Raw genomic sequence first — 22127 nt, 5'->3', positions numbered from 1 at the left:
TAAATTGTGCTGGATGGGACTTTGGAGAACCCTTACTTCAACCCCTTCATTCTAAGGATCAGGGAAAAACTCCTTTGGAAAGTGGTGACCAAGTCACAAAGCTAGTTACTTCAGGTTGATGAACCATGGTTGGGTCATCCTTAAAATGGGATGGATAATATTTTCCCTTTATAGTTATTATTGCTTCATTCATAGAATTATAAGGCTAAAGTAAGATCATCTATGCAGCTATGTATTGAAAAAATTTTAGAAGAGCTAGATAAATAGTATTTTTAATAAACACTTGCAAACTCATGCTCATTTTATTCTGAGAAAGTTACTGTCTCTACTGATAAAGTCTGAGACCCTAAGTGGGGGTCAATCATTAGAATGGGCATCTATTGCTCTTGTCTGATAAACATCGTCTGATGAGAATAGAAGAGTTAAATCAATTTCTCAAGTTCAGGAGGGAAGCTGTATTTAATAAATTGTGTTTCCACACATCTTTTAAATATTCATCAGCTTTGTAATTTTTCACTGAGATTAGTTTGTAAGAATTAGAGCAATGAGGGAAAAGCTTTGACATGATTTCCTAAAAAGGAGGAAGGCAGCTTAAAGTGAAATTGCCACCATGTTGCCAGGGTAAGAGTTACCTTGAAGCAACCACAGAACAGCGTTTGAAACAAGGCAGAGTTGATTCCAGAAAATGAGGTTGGAAAATTTAAAATAGATGTAAACTGTTGATATGAATATGGGAAGATGGAACAATTTAGACTTTCTTAGTTTTAATTTGAATTGAGGGAATGTTTCTGAGATTATGCTATTAGAGCAATGACAGATTTCCAGGCCAGTGCAATCATGTAAATTGTGTCAAATGCACCCATATCTAAGTGGGATGATGTGTCTTAGGTGAGAAATCAGGCTGAAGAACTATGGAAATATACAAACTCCCAGGTAGAAAGCATGTGCAAAAAATTGAATGAAGCTAAGACCATGCAGAAATGCACATCTCTTAAAACATCCTTAAAAAGAAAAAGTCAGATGCTTCTGTCATGCTCAGTGAAGCTAGTTTACCTCAAAGGACCAAAGAAGAATGAATTGCAACTTCCCTCCAGTGAAAAGAGAGAAATACATTTGTTCGGTAGATTTTCCACAAAGCTGAATGAGGTTTAGAATTAGACTGATACCTTTGTACTAAAGCCCACAACTGAAAACATTTTCTTTTCTGTTCAAGTGAAGAAAAAATTTGGAGGTGGCTGCACAATCCATGCTCCCCATCTCTGAGAGCCCCTCCTGCCCCCATCCATTGGGACAGGCTCCTATGCATATTGTTATTGTGTAACCACTCCTTCATTGTCAAAGCTGATTGGACCAGTAGGGAGACACCCAACCCAGGTTGAACCAATCAAATATTTTTCTCCCCACAACCCAGAATTAGGATTCTAAGATGTTGGCCAGATACAGCTGAACTTTTCGAGTCAGACTATGATGCGAAGTTGGGTTTCAACAGCAACAGACAAGGCTGGTCTGCAGAAAGAAAAAAATAAATACAGATATGCAGACAAAAGCAGAAACAAGAGACCATGTGGCCCCAAAGAGATCAAGAAACTGACTATGGTTCTGACAGCTTTACTGTTTCTGGTTTAATTCCTTGTAAGGTCCAGCTACACTTCTGCCTAAAATGCGTAATATGCTTAAGCTGGTTTCAGCAGGTTTATGTCATTTTCAATTTAACAGGCCTTAACCAAAATCTCAGGGAATTTTGTAGGTGAGAAAAGATTGGATGGTTTTCTTTTATTATAAAATATCCTTCTTGATCCATAAAATACTTTTTCTTGAGGATTTTGTTTTAGAAAACAAACTACAACACATTTTTTAAATGTCATATGAATATCATTCACATTATTACTTACAAATGCCACTTCAGCCAGGGAAGGCATGATACTTAAATTCCAGCATAGTAAGGGCTTACTAAATATTGTTGAATGAATGAATCTTTCTTTGACAGATATTTACTAAACCCTATTCCAGTATTGAGCTAAGTCACGTATGAATCCTATGTTTCCAAAATTAATGATTAATGTTCTTGAGAGATTGCTCTGCCTTTCACCAAAACATAAGTGAAACAGTTTTATGGATTTGCTAGAACACATGGCCTACATATGCCATCCAGTTATATTTGCATTATTTCCATATAAGAGATTTATTGTCTCATACTAGCAATTAGGAGAGGAAAAATGGTGTTGGGCTTTTGAAGACATGGTTGTAGAAAGAACCATTGGTTCCTCACAGGAAAAATTTAGTTTAGAATTTATTCATTTCTTTTCATTACTGAGATGCTCTGTAGCTACCTAAATGTTGGTTAAACTTATTTTCTTCCATTTTAGAGTTAGACCTGGAATCAAATCCTGTTCTGTGTCTGGGGAGATGAATTTAATGGTTCTCTAATTGCATGTCATTGTTTCCAGAATTACCTTGAAATTGTTTGCAAACACATCCCAACTGCCCAGGAGGAGGAAGAAAGTTGATTTCTACTGGATGCCTTTATGTTAGTGAGTGACCCCATCTGAGGTTTATTTACAGAGGCCCTTAAGGACACAGGTGGGGTTCATTAACCTTAGCTGACCTTCAGACTGATAAAATCCAGTCATTTGGTGGGGTAAATGGTGAGCTCTGGTTATTCCCACATAAGCTACGCAGCCTTTTGGCCTAGAAACTCTCTGAAAGTTAATTTGGCAAGAGATATTTCCTGAAATATTCAACTGCAGCTGCCCATTTTGAGCCCCAAATTAACAATGAAATAATTCCTATTCTATGACTTCATAAGGATAGGTGCTATATATTTTCTAAAGCTGTAGGCCCTTTGAAGGTTTTCTTGTGCCTGGATTTATGTAAGAAACTGTTTCGTGATTTTTATTACCAATACTATTTCTGTTAAATAAAATTCAAATAATAACCAAAATCAAGAAAGAGTAATAAACTACTTTAAAGACGTAAAGGACAAAGACAGTTTATTTTGTTTTTTCTCTAACATGCAGAGTCAAATTCTCATTTGGTCCAACACGTTTCTAGGGAAATAGGTAGGTCTGTATCACTAGTCATGGCACCAAAGATATTTATGGGAAAGCATGTGCCTTCTCCCCCATAACAGTACCCCTTTCCCCACAAATAGTGGCATATAGAAATTAGGGATTTTATTTTCCTCACCTTTCTAAGAGTCCAGAGGTAAGTGGTTAACGGCATTGGCTCATTGGCTTACAGATACCAAGGCCGAGGCATCTGGGAAGATCTGGGAGGAATAGAGGTAAATAGTACAGGCCCGCTAGGTCTGTCTTCCTTTAAGCCTCACCCTCAAGACTTCTGCTCCCACCTCGTGGGCTAGAACTCTGTCTGCTAGAGGTGCTGGAAAGTGTGGCTTTTTAGCTGGGCACATTGCACCTGCTAACAAAATGAAAGTGAGGAAGAGGGCCAGCGACTAGCAGTTCTGCTCCAATATCACTTCCCAGGAAAGGTGAGGGGAGTGTCCTAAACATCCCTGGAGATTAACGCCACTCTCCAAATGTATTGTCCTGAATGTGTCTAGAACTTTCTTGAATCTATTTCTATTTTTAGTCAATCTACTTCTTGAGGGGAAAGTGAACAACGCTAGAAACAAACAAATTCAAAGGAGGTTGTTTCCAAGTTAGGCTTTTTTGGGAAGATAAGGAAGAGCCCAGTTGGAAGACAGTTAGGGAACGGCACCATTTTCGTGGATCTCATTCACTTCCCAAGAGCAACATGGGAATCACCAAGACATGGAGAGATTCCCCTCCCCTCCCTGCTCCTCACCCCTCCACTTATAGACACAGGTAAGAAGCTTTCCCACGAGGGAACTTCCATCCCTCTGCTATGTGCCAGACTCTGTCCTTGAGTCCCTTGGTGTCCCGAGTTTTGTCTCTTCTCCAAGGTTCAGGATATACAGTGATTTGTGATTGAGCTGAAGTGGGAATTTAAATCCTGCCTATGAAGGATGGGTTAGTTTTCAGTGCTTCTCAAAGTTTGGTTCAGCGACCACCTGCATCAAAGTACTTGGGGTGTTTGTTAAAAACGCAAATTGCTAGACTCCAATGACGCATTTGAAATCTGAATCTCTGAGAGAGAGCTGAGGAAACCTGGTAGGGTAATGCAAGCCCTGGGGATGCGGGTGGGGGCCGGGAGCAACAATTATCTATTTTCCCTCCACTGCCTGGCACAGCACCTGTCTTGCGGTTGGTGCTCGCAAGTGCTTGTTGGATATGAGTAAACACTTAAAATGTTTCCTATCTTTTCTAAGCACTTTTTTTTATATTAGCTCACTTAATCCATATAAAAACCCTTTGAGATCGGCACTGTTGTTATGCCCATGCAACAGATGAGGAAACTGAGGCACAGAGAGATTAAGTGACTTGCCCAAGGTCTCATAATTTGTTGGTGGGGGAGCTGGAGTTTGAACTCAAGCTGTCTGAATAAAATTAATGATTGATAGTGAACCTAAAAATATTAGGTTGGATAGTAAGAAAAAAGAAAAATTACTGGAAAACCTAGAGATTCGTGAGAGTCTCAGAACGCATCTCTCAAGATCATGGGGAGATGATTACAGTAGGCACTGGAGATACAAAGATGAATAAATTGGAGGAGACAGACGAGTTAACTGGGCACGTACAAAACCGTGAGATACGTGCCACAAGAGAAGTTGATTTCTGGAGAACTGACCTAGAATTCATTCCACATGTATTAATTAGAATTGGGTTGGGTAGTTTAAAAAAACACAAATGACAGTGGCTTAAGATATAGGTTTATTTTTCTCTTCTGTAAAAGACATAAGGAATCCGTGACCCAGGGTTATTATGGATGCCTTTAAGATCATCAGTATTCTAGGCTCCTTCTCTCTTTCTTCTTGACCATCCTTAGGGCTTGCCTTCCATCGTCAGAATCACCCCATGGTCCAAGATGGCTGCTAAAGCTCCAGCCATCATTTCTAGATTTTAGAAAGAAAGAAGGGAAAAGGGAGAAGGGAGGAAAGGACAAAAGGGTATGTACCAGCTGCCTGTCCCTCTTTTCGGGGGTTTCCCTTGAAGTCCCACCTGAAAAATGCCACTTACACCTCAGAGGTAACTCCTAACTGCAAGGGAGAGTGAGGAAGGTAGTCTTTTGGCTGGGTACATTGTTTCCTGGAATAAAGTTAGGGTTAGTTTAGTAAGAAAAAAGGGGATAGTGGGTAGCCAGTCTTGGCTACATTACTGTGCCAAAATCCTGAATTGTTTCTATAAATCAGGGCCCAAATTTTAGGTAAGGAAGGAAAGCTAAGGCCATCCTTTGAGCATTTATGAAAAGGATGAGTTCTCAGGTCACTAGCCTAAAAAAGGGACATTGACAACCCAGCAGGCAGCTATCAATCTAAAGTCACAGGAACCTTCCTAATTTGGGTGAATAGTGAGAAGAGGGCCTCAGAGATCTCTCTGGCCTTCATGCTATTGTCTGCCTGAAAATCACCAGACATACCCCAATCCCAAGTGATATTGTAAAGGGTGACAGAAGAGAGAGCAGAAGAAACAGATTAATGTTACTCCCCAAACTTCCAGGAATGACCATGAAAAGATGTATTTTTCCCCATATAGATTTGCTGAAGTTTAGCTCAGAGGAGGAATTAATTAATTAATTAATTATGAAGCAATGCAAAGGGTTGTGTTAAGTTGCAGCATAAACCATTGAATCATTTGAGCTCTCAGTCGAGTTGGTTGTGCTTTGGGGCCAGGAGATGGGTTTTTTCACATATAGCCTATGGGGCTTCAGCACAGGAAGCACCATATGAGTGGAAAGTGCTCAGTGCAAAGGATGCGCTTTCTGCCTGATGAGTAGTTCATCCGGAACATCATGACGCTGCTGCCCCACCCTGGGTGGGGCATATGATTTGTGCTGTGTCTCCGGTGCTGGTGTAGAATTTCCACTCCAATATTCCTATTCACACTGGAAAATCGACTTAGGAGCTGCTACAGCTCTGAGCATCCTGAAAACAGGTAGGCTGAACCTGGGGTAGAAACATCAGCAGGGATAGTCCTGTGCTATCTGTGGCATGTAGTGACTTTACAGAGACAGGATACACCCATTAAATCTAAATAATTGAATCGCCTACCTCCTTCCAGAAGTCTTTGGATTGTGCTTGCTCTGCGTTCTACGTCCCTCCTCTTTCTCCCTCCTTTGTCTTTTCACCTGGAGCCTTCTGTTATTCTGATCTTTGCTCCAAAATCTCCATATGGTTCACAGCACCCTAAACATACTCTAGGCCAGGCCCATGTTTCCCTTGACGTATTGTGTTCTGTGAGTTCTAAAAGATTTTTATGCTTTACCCCAAATTATGCTCAAAGTATCTATGACTGAAAGAAAAAGGTAAATCCCTGGAAAGGTAGCTGAGGTGGAGAATACTGTGACAAGGGGGCTACGGGGAAGACAAAAAACCCCATTGTGCCAGAGCCCCTCGGGCTGAAGTGGGGAGAGACGGGGGTACGGTGGGACTGAACAGGGCTGGGCATCGCTTCGGCTGGAAGTCCCACAGGGCAGGGTCTGAGGAGTGTCTTTCCTGACAGCCCCTGCATGTCAGCCATGGACCTGCATCTCAAGGACTAGAAGCTGCTAGATATGTTCCCTTCTTCAAAAAGGAAACTTCAGGCATTGACAATGCTGTTAAAGGGTTTATAATTATGTTAGGACTTGAATTTGGGGCTGAGAGTTTGGGGGTTGTCGTGGCGGAGACAATGGAGGGAATAGAATGCTATTCTACCAGTTCCCATGAAGATGGAGAACAGCACTGCGTAACAGAAACACGTGAGCCCCATATGTAATTTTAGTTTTTCTAGTAGCCACCTTAAAAAACTAAAAAGGCACAGATGAAATTAATTTTAATAATGTTTTATTTAACCCTATATATCAAAATATTATCATTTCAAAATGTAATCAATATAAAAATATTAATGAGATACTTTGCAATCTTTTTTTTCCCCCCCCAAAACTTGGCATGTATTTTGTACTTACAGCACATTGCAGTTCAGACCAGCTCCATTTCAGGTGCTCAACAGCCACACGTGCCAGGGGCTTCTGTATCAGTCAGCACAGCTCTGGGAAGATCCATTGCTTTAACATACCAAAGCAAATTTCATCTGTCTTCCCCATGCCCTTTCTCTCTCTAGTCGCTGTGAAATTTCTCCCTTCTTTCTACTTGCCCTCTTTTCCCTCAGTTCTTTTCCAATATTCTTTACTTTTTCTCTTCTAATCTCCTTTTCTTTCTTATAGCAATATCCTCTATAAGTCACTTCTGAAATCATTGTAAATGAGAAGAGAGCCAGGACCAGGAAGAAAGGGACAAAAGGAGCTTAATTTTGTGGTGTACTACAAGGGATATAGGACAAATGGTATGCAGTTCTAGCCCAAACCCTACCACACCGAGCTCCAGGAAGAAATAATATTTTTAAGTGAATTTTGTATGAAAAAGATTTTGTTAAATTAATCTCATTCATAGTGAAAGAGGAGTACTCTCCTCTATGAGTTAACTACTCCATGCCCATGTGTGTCAAATTTTCCAACAGTAACCATACTGGATTTCTTTCAGTTGCATAGAATCTACCCAATTGTTCAACCTCTATCTTTATGGATTAGCATCCAAGCTGATGCAGAGCATGCAGGAAGCCTTCTCAGATGTTGCATTCCCCTTTGCTACCTGAAGCCTCCTCACTCATATTCATGTTTCTTGAAAACAAATGAAGAAACAGTTTCTTTTTCCTCCTTTGCCTTCTTCCTCTTGGATGTTCAAGGACAGTAGAACAGAGCCTGAGGGGCATGTAATGGGGTGGTTGGCTCAAAACTGTGAGATGTGGGTTTTGCTGGGGCTGAAAGCAAAGTCTTGAATGTACAGGAAGTTCAGCTTGGACTCTGAGAGACATTAAAGTTTCCCCCAATTTCCTTGTTTCCCTCTGATCCTATAACACTCACTGCTACCTATTGTCAAGTCCATCAAAGATAATTTTTGGTTAATTCTGGGCCTCCTTCTTAATTATCCCAACTCTTCCCTCTCATTGGAATGCACTAAGGATATAAAGATCCTTCCCAAAGTTTGGATTTGGGGCCCTATTGACGTGCTGCCTCAAACTCTCAATCCATTGAGTTAAAATAAGTCGAACCATTGTTCAGCTTCTTAAATAGACATCAGTTGGTTGGTTGACTATTTTGACTGCTCATTCCTTCATTTAGATTTAATTTTGGTTATATTGACTTCTCCCATCATGTGCTAGTTCGACATTAAAACGCTGCTCTCTTTTGCTATAGTCTCACTGGCTATGCTGAGCCAAAGCTTTTGTTGTTTTCTGTCTAGCTTATCCACCACCCACTTCATTTGACCTTATAAACATGTTTAAATAGATTTCTCGGATAATGACCATTTTTGCTGGCAACTTCCCGTTTAAATATTACAGCAGGCACAGTGCAAATTAGAGGGCAGAGCAAAAAGCACTAAGAATCATGAGACCCTGGATAAATATAGTAGAACTGCTTAGCCTTGGTAGGACAAGGCTCGCTCCCAGTTTACCCACTGACTCAGTGAGTGACTCTGGGTAGGCAGAGTAAAACAATCATTGGTTTCATCCACTGATGACTCAGCCATGTTAATCTCAATAATGGGGGCCGAAAAAGGGGTTTACTGTCACAAAGACACCTCATTTCCATCCTGAGTGTTTCACTGTTCCCTGGGCTTGCCTCTGAGTTCACTCTGAGGAAAACAAAGATGCCCTTTGTACACTATAGAGGAGAGACTGGGTGATCATCGGGGTGACTGGCCTTAACAGCAATGAGAAGAATCTTTCTAAAGGTTAGCAGATGGACAAATAGGAAGAGCTGGTCAACCTAATACTAAAATGTAGCCTTTAAAAGGTTGCTTTGTTCCATTTGGTGTTACCTTGATATAATATACTTCACTGCTCTGTGATTTTGATGGTAGCCCAAGTTCACAAATGATTCAAACTTTCAGTAAGAAGCCTGATGCATTTTGCAATACTGGATGCTCAATGGATGTTGAGAGAGTGAGTGAATGGGTAAAGAGCTGAAGAATTAAGTGTGATTAAATTGTAAACGGCCTTGTTCACATTCTTTGACAGCAACTTACTGACTTGATTTTCCAAGTGTCATAATTGTCAAATCTGAACTTATTCAAGTCTTCTTGCTTTTCCTTATTTTTAGAGTAAGATTCGACTTTGAGACCATTTTCAGTTACTTATTGGCCATCTGATGGGTCTTTTACATTCAGTTATTTGCAGGAGATCATGCTTTTGTGACCTAGAAGGGAAATATTTTAGACAACCTTTCACTAGTCCTTATTAAATAAACTTAGCATTCCTCTTCCTTCCACAGAAATATATTACCATATTTTCTGAGTTGGAACAAGGGAATGAGACAGTATAATGTGCAAAACTATACAACAATTTGATGAACAACTGGATTGATTTTTTTCAAAAAAAGCAACTTGAAAACAAATTACGAAAAAGTTAACCAACTCATACTTTTTCCTTTAGAGAGAGAAGAAGGAACTTCAAGTGGATGAATGATGTTATTATTGACTAGTTAATAAACGTGTTACCTTACACTATATAGTTCTTTTATACTTTTTTACCCCAAATACCTTTACGTCCTCATAAAAATTGCCTGAGGCAAGTGGGACAAGTGTAACATGCTACTTGAGCAGAGATGGTAACTGAGCTTTGTCTTCAAGACTTTTACAGCCTATTTGGGAAATTAAGGTATATACAAAAAGGAATAACATGGGGCACAGTCTGTGTGCCCATGAGATGGTAGGAATTCAGGCAATGAAGCTACTACCTCGCAGCATCCGGGAAACCTTTCTGGAGAAGGATGTGTTTATGAATTTAAGGGATTAATGAAGCTGACGAAAGTGGAGAAAGCTGACTTTGGTGGATCAGGGATATAGAGAAAGGGGCAAAACCAAATACCAACAAGTCTAAGGGTTTTCAAGATTCCTTAAAATGTTTTGACCAGATCAGTTTCCAAGAACAGACTGTAATTTACGGTGTATGTGCTGATATATTGAGTTTGGGTCCTGGTGTGACCCTCAGAAAAGCAGGTTCTGATAAGTTCCTGAGACAGGCATTGAAAGCTGTAGAACAGCCTTTGGCTAAAGGACACAGCGTGTCTGACGAGAAGTGTAGGGTACGCCGCCCTGCTCTACTCAGATCCCCTCTGATCCATTTTACCATTTCTAGTTCACGCTTGTGACTCTCTCAGAAGACTGCCCCTTTGCCTGCAAGCTTGAAAGCTCCTGAGGGTTTATATCTCCCTGTACAGCCCTTAGCCAATGACTGACTGGCAAAGGAGGATGAAAGCTCAGATCAGTTGTCTCCATTTGGGATAAACTTGGAGGTGTAATTCACATTCCAGAGTTTCCCTGAAAGATTAGATTCAAATACCTTTTGCGAAATTTTCCCTAAAATCACATCCCTGCTTGGCTTTTCCCCCTTCCTGATCCACCATCCATCTTCCTCTACCCCCTTATAAAATAAATCTTCACTTCAGCATCTGCGCCTAGGGAAATTGCCCTAAATGAGGAAACATGCCTATCTTCCAATTTGGGTTAAAGGTCTGTAAAAGAAAGCCAAGAGGGATGGGGTGATGTTGCAGCTGAACCGGAAGTGAATCTCTTATTATTTTCCAGGTGCAGGAAGACTCCACCCTGCATCCTTTCTTCCTCCAATTCTAAAACAATAGAAGTTTGGAGATACTAAACTCTGGTAACTGGTCCCTGGACAGAAATGAAAAAGCCTTTCCCTCTATCCTCAACATCCCCAATACAATTTGTGTTCAGAATATGCAATTTAGAAATGATGATGACCAAAAGCTTAATCATAGTCATAGCCCTATATCACCGGTCTGTACCCACACATCCTCTTGCTCACCCCATTGATGTTTACCAGGAGGCAGCTTGCCAGAAAGAAAATCAGCTGTGGGGGCTGCACAATTCCAGGAGCCAGTCCATCAAGAATGCATTTGTGACTTGGTGTGGGGGTGAAGCAGAACAAAAGTAGTGTCTGTGTGCTTGCGTCACAGGAGCAGCATTGGGAGAGATGGCTACTGACCAACCAATCCAGCTGGTGGAACCCAGATTTTTAAGACCAACTAGTTGCCCATCAGGAAGTATATACAAGGGATAAACCCACCATCATGACTCTCTCTTTCCTTCTGTTTGATTTTTTCAGGAGTGCCAATCTGTGATAGGCTGCTCTCATGTGATGATTACTCTGTTGTGTAGCCTCAGACACTAATGATGTACAGACTTTCCAAAGTTCAACTGTTTTACAAAGTTCCAAAATTAATACCAACAGCATTTCTGGGAAGAAGGGAACTACTGTGACATATGGACCAAATCTGATGATTCGTCCGAAACTGATCAGCTGAATTTTTACCTCCTTTGTCCCTTCTAATCCCTTAAGAAATGAGAATCAATCAATGTCACATTGTCCAATCCTTCCACAAGGAATAATGAATAGGTCCTTACGCTTAAAGGGAGCTTTCTTTGATGACCTCAAAGTTTGTCACACACAATAGGACATTGTGAACTCACTGGAAAGTAAGCTTATATCTCATGAATTTTGACTTATTGAGAAGTACATGTTAAAAATTATTACTCTTATTAATTAATGACTGAATTCTAGAATACTTCGTGCAAAAATTATATTGAAGGAAATGTCACCTTAAAAGATGTTTACAAAATTAAGATATATCATAATTAACACTGCCTTCATCCACCATTTCAGGAGAATGTATTTTTTTTTAAAAAAAGGTTATTTTGACCCAATTTGGTCTTAGTGATTGTCTGTGATTCCTCAAGGATGGGGCTTTGTAATCACAGCTGAAGAGGGCTTATCAATTCTTAGTAAAATGAATGAATGAACAAAATATAATATCATTCATCCCTGCATTTGTTCATCATCTTATTTAGTACCTCTCTCTTTAACTATGCTTCCTAAAATGTTATTTACACTAAGAATTGGCTTTATAAGATTCTTTTAAAGCAAAGGTGAATTCAGCTTAGTCACTGTCTTATTGAAAATATCAAATTAACAAAGCCTAAATTTATGATATTTGACTATCTTATAGTAGTCAGCATCTATAGAATAGATATTCCAGACTTTTATAGGATCTATGTGACACCTATAGGATGTCTAGTAGTACAGAGGCCGCCTTTCCCATGTACCTCTTTTTATCTGTGAGGAAACCTTCTCAGAACCCCCCAAGTAGGTCCTCGTGTATCACTGGCAAGGATTGGATCCATGCTCCTTTCTAAACCAATCACTGACAAGGGAGATAAAAGTATAATCGTTAGCTAGGATTAGTCAAGATTGGCTCCCTGAGTCATGTAAAGGAAGGATGAAGACCTGAACAAAAGCAAAGGAAGGGAGAGATGGATGGTGGTCCAGAAACCAACAATATATGCTCCAACTGCCTTCTAGGAACCCAGCTTCTTCTGTCACTGCAATGGGGAGAGATGTGTTGGAGGAGTGTGAGGTGATTTTTGTCAGGGTGGCTTATAAGAGAAGAACCATTAAGGCATGATTAATGGATGAACATGAATACCTTCTCAAAATATTTCACTAATGAGTCTTCTGAAAAGTCTTACCTTGTTCCTTTGGGTTAAATTATTTTATCCAGAATGAAAGTACCTAATAAAATGCATGTATAATTTCGGATTGGTATAGCACAGTAACTAAGATATTTATTTAATGCTTATGTAGCAATTCTTCTTTTAAGCACTTAATAGCAAGGTACTATGCTAGATGCCATGGAAGATGCAAGAATGCATCACAAATAGTCCTCCATACTGATAATCTATTAGCCTGAGTGAGCTATGTGCACAAAAAGCAAGGTAGAAAGTGATGTTATAGAGATGTGGCTGGCTATTGGAGTTTAGAGGTATGAACTATAACTTCTGAATGGTGTAGAGGACGGAGGAAGAATGGTGGAGGAGGTGGTATGTGAGTGGGCCTTGAAAGACTTTAAAATGGACACAGAGGAAAGGACAGTTGAGACATAAGTGTTTCATGGAGAGAGGAGAAGCACAGTGAACATACAGGGAAAATAAAGAGATCTCCTTCCCCTGAAGGAAAGAAGTTGGCAACCCATGGTTGGCGTTTTGTGCCAGGCTAAGGAGTTTGGTATTTATGACAAATACAGCAAGGATCCATTAAAGGTATTGGAAAGAGATGACTCTTTTTTTCTTAGTAAAATTTCTTTTTTAGAGCAGTTTTAGGTTCACAGCAAAACTGAGCAGAAAGTACAGTGAGTTCCCATATACCCTTGCCACACACATGCCCAGCCTCGCCAACTATCAACCTCTCACATGAGAGTGGTACCATTTGTTACAACCTACATTGACACATCATTGTCACCCCCAACCCATAGTTTACATTAGAGTTCACTCTTTGTGTTGTACATTCTACGGGTTTTGACAAGTGTATACTGATATGTACTCACCATAATAGTATCATACAGAATAGTTTCACTGCCCTAAAAATCCTCATGCTCCACCTAGTCATCCCTCCACTCTAAGCTCTGGAAACCACTGACATTTTTTATTTTTTAAAAGTACACTTTTTGGTGAGGAAGATTGGCCCTGAGCTAACATCTGTTGCCAATCTTCCTCTTTTTTTTTCTTTCTCCCTAAAGCCCCAGTACATAGTTGTATATCCTAATTGTAGGTCATTCTAGTTCTTGTAGGATGCCGCCACAGCATGGCTTGATGAGCGGTATGTAGATCCACGTCCAGGATCCAAACCAGCGAACCCCAGGATGCCAACGTGGAGTGCCAGAACTTAACCACTGTGCCACCTGGCTGCCCCCAGCATTGATCTTTTTACTGTCTCCATAATTTTGCTTTTTCCAGAGTGTCATTCAATTGGAATCAAGCAATATGTAGCCTTTTTAGATTGACTTCTTTACTTAGTAATTATCGTCTGTTTCCTTCATGTCTTTTCAAGAAGTGCCTCTTGATCTGAGCATTTATTAGTGAAATTGTTATAGTTTTTTTTTTTTGAGGAAGATTAGCCCTGAGCTAACATCTGCCTCCAATCCTCCTCTTTTTGCTGAGGAAGACTGGCCCTGAGCTAACATCCATGCCCATCTTCCTCCACTTTATATGTAGGGTGCCTACCACAGCATGGCTGGCCAAGTGGTGCCATGTCCTCACTAGGAATCCGAACCAGAGAACCCCAGGTCGCCGAATCGGAACGTGAGCGCTTAACTGCTGCACCACCGGGCAGGCCCCTGTTATAGTTTTCATTGGTGAATAAATTGAGAGGGGGGTGGTAATAGACTGTGGCAATGGTAAAGGCAGTTATTTATCCATTACTTATTTGAAAGCACCTAGCTAATCATAAAGTATGATACATTTGATATTTGCAGTGATCCAGAAGAGAAGAGAGGAAACATTCAGGACAAGCAGCACAGTCAGAGAGGTTCAAGTTCACATGAGTGACAGCAGCAAAATGTCTTGGACATCCAGGAAGCAATATAAGGACACCAGGGCCTCCAAGGAGTTCAAAGTGCATGCAGGAGTCGGGGTGAGGCCCAACAGCAACTTTGGCCAAACTCAGCATTTGGCCCAAAGTAGAGATTTCTCCCAATCACTGATAGGTTTTCTTATCCATGAAGACTTGGTTCCCAGCTACTCTCTATGGCTCCAGGCATTCCCTGAATTGGCACCAGCCAGTGCCCCAATATCCCCTCGGCTCTTCACTTTCCAAATGACTCAGCAAATCATTATTCACGTTGTCTGAGTTGACTTATGAAACCCTAATATGACAGATGAGACCTAGTTTTCTTGGGGTTTTTATTCCTGTAGGCAGTTTTCCGTTATGGCAGCTATGATTGCACGTGCATTTCTGCCAACAATACATAGGTCTTTATTTTGTACTTCAAAGATTCTCAGTGGCAGGTCCAGAGTTCTGGAATTTACTTCCCCAGCTATTTTTGACTATGTGCGAGTAGAAGTTCTCACCAGGATTTATGAAAGGCCATGCTATGTATAATGGATTCTAATTGAGGATTGGGAAGTGGGAGGTGTTTCAAAACAGGAAAGATGAATTCCTTAGACCTTATCCGTACCCATATGTAAAAGGAGATATCTGTAATTTTCATGACATTTGCTCTCAGAGCTTACTTTCATCTGGGGTGCACTGGTGGAGTTTTTGGCCAGCATCCGTTCTGTTATGGGCAGTGGTCCTTGTTGTACTAGTTAATATATTGTTGGTCTATCACTATTGCACAAAATGCTGAGGTATAAATTTAAAGAGTAAAACAAGTAGAGAAAAGTAAGTTGCTCAGGACACTTGACACCTCTAACTTAAATACTTTTATGCTGGTACATCCTGTGTTAGATATGGCACCTAGTGGTGATTTTACATCTACAGATTATTAGGTACTAATACAAAGACAAAGAGGAAATTAATGTAGCTGTGAAAACGAAGTGGTATATTCAGAAGATCCTTTGGCTTATGAAACAGTCCTCTCAAATAGAGTTGATAGTTCAGTAAATCAGAAAAGTTTCAGGAAAAGAATTAACATCTAGATGGGTATATTAGTTTCCTATTGCTTTTGTAACAGATTACTGCAGATAATTTTATGACAGATTATTTTAGTGGCTTAAAATAACACAAATTTATTATCTTACAGCCGTGGAGATCAGAAGTCTGAAATAGGTTTCTACTGGCTTAACTGAAAATGTTGGCAAGCTGTATTCCTTTCCGGGGCTCCAGAGAAGAATCTGTTTCCTCAACTTTCCCACCTTCTAGAGGATGCCTGTATTTCTTGGCTCATGGCCTCTTCCATCTTTAAAGTCAGCAGTGATTGGTTGAGTTGCTCTCACCCTGCATCACTGTGATGTTAGCTCCTTTATCTCCCTGTTCCACATTTAAAGGACCCTTGTGATTGCATCAGACCCACCCCAGACAGTCCATGATAATCTCCCTGTCACAAGGTCCTTAACTTACATCTGCAAAGTCCCTTTTGCCATGTAAGGTAATATATTTACAGGTTCTGAGAATCAGGATGTGAACATCTTCAGTGGGGGAGAGGCATTATTCTGCCTACAGCAATGGGTTTCTAAATGCCACAGTGGTCGGACTTAGTATATGATCTTAGAGAAGCTACTCTGGCTATCATCTCAAACCTTGTATACTTCCTGAAGTTTGCAACTGAAAGATAGGATTGTTTTACCAATGGGGATGATGGTGGAGGTGAAATGGAAGATGGAAATAAATATGAAAAATAGGAAAAGTTACGTGGGCTGGAATCAAGAAATATTATCAAATACTGTGTGCCAGGCTTTATACTAAGCCCTGTGGCAACAAAAAGTAGAAGAAAACACAAGCCTTACTTTGAACCTTGGAGGCAAAGCCCATAAACAAATAACTAAAGTTTGTACATTCACCCATCAATCACTTGGAGGAAAATACTTTCTTGTACCCTCTGGATAAACTGCTTTCCTTACAGTCTAGAGCATGTCTTGGCATTCTTTCTGTGCTTTGCTCACAGTGTTCCATGAACCCACAGGGCATGTCCCAGAAACAATGAGTAAGTCAGTTTGGCTGGAGCTGAGGGAGTATATCTTCCTTAAAACAGGATGAGTAGGGAGCCCAAATGTTTTTTGTAATCAGAAACAGTTGGCAGACTAATGACCTATCCAGGGATCTTTTCTTCCTCCTGCTGTATTGTCCTCCACATGTTTGGCGAGCTGGAGTACTCAGGAGCTGGCCAGTACTAATGTTTATAGCCAAGCTTCCCTTCGACATTTCATTACTACCACTTAACAATATCCAGGTTTTGTAAGTGGTCACAAAAAATGGTATTTTTTCAGCTTGGAAGAAAACTCCATCACAAGAAGAAGCCTTTGGCACATGTGTAATTTCACTGTCAATTCCTTAGACGTAGTTCCATTTAGAAATGTTTTTGTTCCAGTCTATTTACGTTATCTCAGAGACACAGTTCCATTCTTTCGGTCTCATTGATTATGTCCTTATTCCTCTTTGATGTCAGAGCTAGGCTGGGTTATTCCAGTTTCTTTTCATCAGTGCTTCAGCAAAGGCCTTTAAGTAGGCCTTTTAGAACAAGATGTAGACAGACCTCAAAAAACCAGGGAATTGTTCTAATATGCAAATAAAATGATCCAAGACCAGCAAGACATTGGGAGAAGGTTGGAAGTTTCCTTTTCACCTATTGTCTCTCTATATTCCTAAGTACTCCTCTACCTTCTTAGTCAGAGATAAATTAAGATGAAAAAAAATTACCTTTCAGATCTCCTCATTCTAGCTTAAATTCTAACACACAACTATTTCTTGTATTTTCCTCCCAGAATTACAAAGATATAAGCTGAAATAAACAAAGGGAAAAACTAGAAAAGAGGATAAATAAATTCCCAAAGCAGTTCTTTGAAAATATTTACAAGATAGAAGAAGAAGAAGAAAAAACTACGAGACGATTCCCTGTGGCAACAAAATTGGAAACCTAAAGAAAATGTATAGACTGGTTCTGCTTACAGTGTGGACAAGGGAGTTCTTACCATGCCAATCATAAACTAAAGACTAAATAAGAACACAGCTACTTGAAGGCATTGGAAATGTATATTTTGGAGGCAGATTTTGGATTGACACTTAGAAGAAGGAAAGAGCATGGGATGAGCTCTCTCCTCTTATTTTCTGAGGGCAGGTTTCAGTCTATAAGATGCAGGGGGGCAAAAACTCTGAAAGAAACCGTCAATCTTATTGGCTTGTTGAACCAGAGGATTCAGGGCAACCACAGCCACAAGAAAGTGAAGAGATTCCTAGAGAGAGCCAGAAAGGGAGAAGCCCAAATTCTAGGTGTAAAACTGCTCAAATCTTTGGTGGAACCTCAACTATTACACAGAGCAGACTGAGAGGCCCATCTAAGGCTAAAAGAATGGAACTGATATTTGAGGTGCCACCCAAGACATAGAGTTTGCAGTTTGAATCTAACCATATTAAATTGCTGCTAAAACAAAGAAGTTAAATGCAGAATGTAAACAACTTAACACTACAATGATCAAGATACAAACAAAGTTACAAAAATGTGACCCACTTTTTGAGAGAAAGGAATTCTAAGGTAGTTCAGATGTTGGAATTAGCAGACAAACATTTAAAGCAGCTGTTATAAATATGTTCACTGATATGAAGGAAAATATGTTCAAAATTAATGAAAAGATAGGACATCTCAGAAGAGAAATAGAAGCCACAAAAAAGAATCAAAAATTTTAAAATTTGCTGAATGAGATTCAGAGCAGAATGGAGATGACAGAGGAAAACCAGTGAAGTTAAAGATAGATGGGTAGATATGATCCAATCTGAAGTTTGAAGAGAAACAATATTGAGAAGAAAATGAGCAGAGTCCCAGGAATCTATGGGACAAGAGGTTTAACATATGTGTAATTGGAGTCTTAGAAAGAGGTAGGGAGAGAATGGGGCTGAAAAAACTATTTTAAGAAACAATGACTAAAGATTTCCCAAATTTAACAAAGGTAAAAAATTTCCAAATTCAAAAAACTCAGCTAATCCCAAGTAGGATAAATACAAAGAAAACCACAACTTCTGAAAACTAAAGATAAAGAGAAAATCTTGAGAACAGCCGGAGGAAAATGACACATTACAAACAGGGGAATAATATTTCAAACGACTTCTGCCTTCATCAGAAACTATGGCACTAAGAAGACAAGAAGAGAACATCTTTAAAGTGTTGAAAGACAAAACCAAAAACCTGCCCATCCAGAAATCTATATCCAGTGAAAATATCCTTTGAGAACGTAAGGCAGAATAATGTTTTCTCAGGCCAAAGAAAACTAAGGGAATTTGTCATCAGCACATCTGCACTATAGGAATGAATGAAAGGAAGTTCATTAGACTGAAGGGAAATGATCCCAGAGGCAAATTTGGATCTCAAGAAATGAATGAGGGATATCAGAAATGATAAATGTCTGGATAATTATAAAAGACTTTTCTCCTAATTTTTTTAAAAGACATGATCATTCAGAGCAAAAGTTGTAATATTTTAACATTGTCTTGTGAGTGTATGACATGTATAAGATGAAATACAGATGACAACTATAGCGTACAGTACAGAGTGGGGGAAAATTAACCTACACAGTTGCAACATACAGTAATATTAACTCTAAGGAGACTTGGGAATATTAATAATGTGCATCTTAATCCATAGGGCAACCATTAAACAACTATAGTAATGCAAATAAGCATAGCTCAAAAGCCCATAGCTAAATTGAAATAGAATTCTAGAAAAATAAAAAAGTGTGCAAAATAACCGAAGACTAAATGAAAAACTTGCATAGGTTTACTAGGAGGATATTAGGAAAGTGATTAAAATTTTCCATTAAAATGGTTTTACAGTTGAGCCCATAAAAAAGGAGATAAGTCCAATGTTATTTACACTATTCTAGACCCGAGAAAAAGAAGGGTATATCTCCCCCATGTTTTCTAAAGTCAGCATAACTGCCACATGGTTAATTTCAGGGTTTGGCCATCAATTTTATGGGGCTGATTTTCCATGAACTTAGTCTCTCTTGTGTAGTTCTTTCCTTTTCTGCATTGTTAAGCATTCATGTCCTCACAACAGCTAGCATTCAGAAGTATAGCAATCATTAACCTGACTTCTTATTTTTGAAAAGTTGTGGACCTCTAGAGTAATGAATAACCTTGTTTGCCAAGAAGGATAGGAAAAGAGGGAGCAGAAAGGAGGGAATTAACATGCATCCATCACCTACTATGTGCCAGCAAGTTCACCTAGCATTCTTTGTCATCCCTGGGAGATCTATAATATTACTCCTGCTTTTATGGATATAGAGACTGAAGATCAGAGAGGCTTTAAAAAAAGACAGAAAAAAAACCCCACCTCTTTCTGTGGGGTCATGCAGTTAGAAAATGGGAGGTGTGATTTGAAGCCAGAGCTCTCTGATTTCAGAGCATGTGGTTTTCTATTTCTTCCAACTGCCAGGGGGAGTTTTTGAAATATTTAATTAAAAAATTTCTTTCTTTGAATTCTATTACTTCTAGAAACTTGAAGAAGGATGTCTTGTTTTTCAGTCCTAGCATAGCATCTGTCCCTCCTTCCAAGAGATTTGTCCTTTCCTGTTAGAAATATCATTAGAAGAACAAGCAGCTGAATTTTCTTAGCAGTGTGACGCGCTCTTTCTGTAATAACCTAGAGTTTCTTTCTCTTCTCTGTGCCTTGTAGCCCCTTCTTCCTCACTTTGCCTCGGGCTCTCACGAAAGTGTAATTTAGGGTCATCAACATCTTTATTTTTATTCAACAATTGCACAATGAACATGTAGTTTCACTGTTTTTGTGCCAAGCGCAGTGGTACGTCTTGGGGACACCATACTGTATTTCTTGGTCTCCTGGAGCTTACATTCTAGTGGAGTAAAATAATTTAAAACAGAGGTTCTCGACCTTGGCTACCCACCTGGCAACTTAGAAACACTTAGCAAGTATTTTTCTTTGATGCCTGGGCCCATCCCAGAGATTCTAATTTTGGAGGTCTTGGGTAGGGCCCAGGCATCAGCATTTATTAAAAGCCCCCCCCCCCCGACAATCCAATAGGCAGCTGGCATTGGTAGCCACCAATTAAATGTGTTACCCTTCAAAGGAATTCATAAAAGGTTGTTTGGGGCAGTTGCCAAAAGAATATATCCTGAACGTAGAATTTCAGACATTGTAGCTTCTGGATAAAGGAGAGTTTGGACTTTGGAGCTGAAAGTCCTTTTCCTCATCCCTCAATTCACATTGTGTAGCAACAAAAAGTTTTGTCAATGGCAAAGGTCAGCTTGGCCCCAAAGCTTTCTGATCAAAATTCCCCATACGTTCTGACTACAGGTAATGCGGTAGCATTAGTTCCCATTTAGTAAATGCTACCTGCACGTTATCTTATTGAATTCTCACAATGATCCTGTGAAGTAGGCATTACGATTTTCATCTTACAGTGAAGAAACAGAGAGGGTAAGTAGCATGCTGGAGGCCATATGGCCTGGAAGTGAGAAAGCCAGTTCCAGGGCTCTGCTCTTATCCACAATGCTACAGCCAAGAAAGTGGTGCTGAGCAGAATGGTTTGAAGAAAGGGACCAGGAGGAATAATTCCCAGACCCACTCAACTTAGCAGCTCTGCAGACACAGATCCATGCTATGGCCTAAGTAGGGTCAGCTGCTTCGGCATCTTGAATGGCACTCCCCCAAATTAAAAATAAGCCCCTCTCTCCCCTCTCAACATCGTTGCTCTTGGAACATTAGCAGCATTTCCATCCTTCACTATCTTTTCAGAAATGAGAGTTGAAGAAAGACACTGTATTTCACATCTTCCTTTCTCCCTTTCACCTGCTCTGTTAAGACGGCCAGAGATATTTAGGGCTGGGCAAAACTGGGAAGTGACTGATACGTGTCTTTGTTATCACTATCCCCTGTCTTCTGTACTCTCTTCCCCTTTGTGGAATTTAGAACCTTTAGGCTTTTTAAGCAAAGCTTTCTCTTAGGAAAGGGTCAGATCAATTCATTATACTACAATGTGAATGACTGATGGGGTCCCATGTGCCACCCTTCCCAGGGACAGTCACATTTTAACAGGGGACAAAGAGTTCAGTTTGGGAGCCCAGTACACATGGACTTGAATCTTAGGCTGCCTACTGGTTATGTAATGTTTGGCAAGTAACCTAACCTGTCTTAGTTTCAATTTCCTCATCTCTAAAAAGGGAATAATACCTCAGACGTCTGTGATGAGGATTAAAAAGATTGGAGAATGTGCCTAGCACAGTGTCTGGCACATAGTAGGTGTCTGTTAAATGTTGGTTGCCCTTTCCTTTCACCGCAGCGGCAGAATTCATGCATCCGTTAGGCAGGAGTAAAAGTTCTCTGGGACCTGTTGTTTTGGAAATCTCTCAATGGCAGCTGGCCTCCTAATTCCTCTCCGCCATAGACTGCACAAGGCCTTGTCAAGAAACACACTGAACTTTTCCCTGGTGAGTCACGTTAACACACACACACACTCCATTGCTGTGTGACATAGATGGGTCACG

This window comes from Equus asinus, chromosome 10 (assembly GCF_041296235.1).
Source record: "Equus asinus isolate D_3611 breed Donkey chromosome 10, EquAss-T2T_v2, whole genome shotgun sequence".
Taxonomy (NCBI): Eukaryota; Metazoa; Chordata; class Mammalia; order Perissodactyla; family Equidae; genus Equus; species Equus asinus.
Note: the sequence above shows the minus strand (reverse complement) of the source record.